The following is a 3,093-nucleotide window of genomic DNA, read 5'->3' as shown; positions in this document are numbered from 1 at the left end:
GACCCATAGACTCATCACACAGAGACCCATAGACTCACCACACAGAGACCCATAGACTTACCACAAAGAGACCCATAGACTCATCACACAGAGGCCCATAGACTCATCATACAGAGAGCCATAGACTCATCACACTGAGACCCATAGACTCATCACACAGAGACCCATAGACTCATCACACAGAGACCCATAGACCCACTACACAGAGACCCATAGACTCATCACACAGAGACCCATAGACTCATCACACAGAGAGCCATAGACTCATCATACAGAGACCCATAGACTCACACAGAGACCCATAGACTCATCATACAGAGACCCATAGACTCATCACACAGAGACCCATAGACTCATCACACAGAGACCCATAGACTCACCACACAGTGACCCATAGACTCACCACATAGAGACCCATAGACTCACTACACAGAGACCCATAGACTCACCACACAGAGACCCATAGACTCACCACACAGAGACCCATAGACTCTTCACACAGAGACCCATAGACTTACCACACAGAGACCCATAGACTCACCACACAGAGACCCATAGACTCACCACACAGAGACCTATAGCCTCATCATACAGAGACCCATAGACTCATCACCCAGAGACCCATAGACTCACCACACAGAGACCCATAGACTCATCACAAAGAGACCCAAAGACTCATCACACAGAGACCCGTAGACTCATAACACAGAGACCCATAGACTCATCACACAGAGACCCATAGATTCATCACACAGAGACCCATAGACTCACCACACAGAGAACCATAGACTCATCAAACAGAGAGTCATAGACTCATCACACATAGACCCATAGACTCACCACACAGAGACCCATAAACTCATCACACAGAGACCCATAGACTCACCACACAGAGACCCATAGACTCACCACACACATCACATAGAGACCCATAGACTCATCACACAGAGACCCCTAGACTCACCATATAGAGACCCATAGACTCACCACACAGAGACCCATAGACTCACCACACAGAGACCCATAAACTCACCACACAGAGACCCATAAACTCACCATACAGAGACCCATAAACTCACCATATAGAGACCCATAGACTCACCACACAGAGACCCATAGACTCACCATATAGAGACCCTTAGACTCATCACACAGCAGAGACCCATAGACTCACCACACAGGAACCCACAGACTCACCACACAGAGACCCATAGACTCACCATATAGAGACCCATAGACTCACCATATAGAGACCCATAGACTCACCACAAAGAGCCCCACAGACTCACCACACAGAGACCCATAGACTCACCACATAGAGACCCATAGACTCACCATATAGAGACCCATAGACTCACCACACAGAGACCCATAGACTCACCACACAGAGACCCATAGACTCACCACATAGAGACCCATAGACTCACCATATAGAGACCCATAGACTCACCACACAGAGACTCATAGACTCACCACACAGAGACCCATAGACTCACCACATAGAGACCCATAGACTCACCATATAGAGACCCATAGACTCACCACACAGAGACCCACAGACTCACCACACAGAGACCCCTAGACTCACCACACAGAGACCCATAGACCCACTACACAGAGACCCATAGACTCATCACACAGAGACCCATAGACTCATCAGACAGAGAGCCATAGCCTCATCACACAGAGACCCATAGACTCATCACACAGAGACCCATAGACTCATCACACAGTGACCCATAGACCCACTACACAGAGACCCATAGACTCATGACACAGAGACCCATAGACTCATCACACAGAGAGCCATAGACTCATCATGCAGAGACCCATAGACTCACACAGAGACCCATAGACTCATCATACAGACACCCATACTCATCACAAAGTGACCCATAGACTCATCACACAGAGACCCATAGACTCATCACACAGAGACCCATAGACTCATCACACAGAGACCCATAGACTCACCACACAGAGACCCACAGACTCACCACACAAAGACCCACAGACTCACCACACAGAGACCCATAGACTCACAACACAGAGACCCACAGACTCACCACACAGAGACCCACAGACTCACCACACAGAGACCCACACACTCACCACACAGAGACCCATAGACTCACCATATAGAGACCCTCAGACTCACCACACAGAGACCCACAGACTCACCACACAGAGACCCATAGACTCACTATACAGAGACCCATAGACTCACAACACAGAGACCCATAGACTCACCATATAGAGACCCATAGACTTACCACACAGAGACCCATAGACTCATCACACAGAGACCCATAGACTCATCACACAGAGACCCATAGACTCATCACACAGAGACCCATAGACTCACCACACAGAGACCCACAGACTCATCACACAGAGACCCATAGACTCACCACACAGAGACCCATAGACTCACCACACAGAGACCCACAGACTCACAACACAGAGACCCACAGACTCACCACACAGAGACCACCAGACTCACCACACAGAGACCCACAGACTCACCACACAGAGACCCATAGACTCACCATATAGAGACCCTCAGACTCACCACACAGAGACCCACAGACTCACCACACAGAGACCCATAGACTCACTATATAGAGACCCATAGACTCACAACACAGAGACCCATAGACTCACCATATAGAGACCCATAGACTCACCACACAGAGACCCATAGGCTCACCACACAGAGACCCATAGACTCACCATATAGAGACCCATAGACTCACCACACAGAGACCCACAGACTCACCACACAGAGACCCATAGACTCACCACATAGAGACCCACAGACTCACCACACAGAGACCCACAGACTCACCACACAGAGACCCATAGACTCACCACATAGAGACCCGTAATTTGTTGTTATAACCCCGCACCTCCGATTAGCGCGGTTGATTGCTTACACTGAGTGTGAAAGGAGAAGTTTAACACACACACAGACAAAGGTCCCCCGTGTAGCCTCTAGCAGGCTGTAGGGGCAAGTGCTGTGAGTAGCAGCAGCAGTGCCCTATAGACACACAGACAAAGGTCCCCCGTGTAGCCTCTAGCAGGGCTATAGGG

The sequence above is a fragment of the Petromyzon marinus genome, chromosome 69 (genome assembly GCF_048934315.1).
Source record: "Petromyzon marinus isolate PM22_M1 ecotype Great Lakes invasive population chromosome 69, UKy_Petmar_22M1.pri1.0, whole genome shotgun sequence".
Taxonomy (NCBI): Eukaryota; Metazoa; Chordata; class Hyperoartia; order Petromyzontiformes; family Petromyzontidae; genus Petromyzon; species Petromyzon marinus.
The sequence above is the reverse complement of the archived record's forward strand: the minus strand, read 5'-3'. Positions refer to the sequence as shown.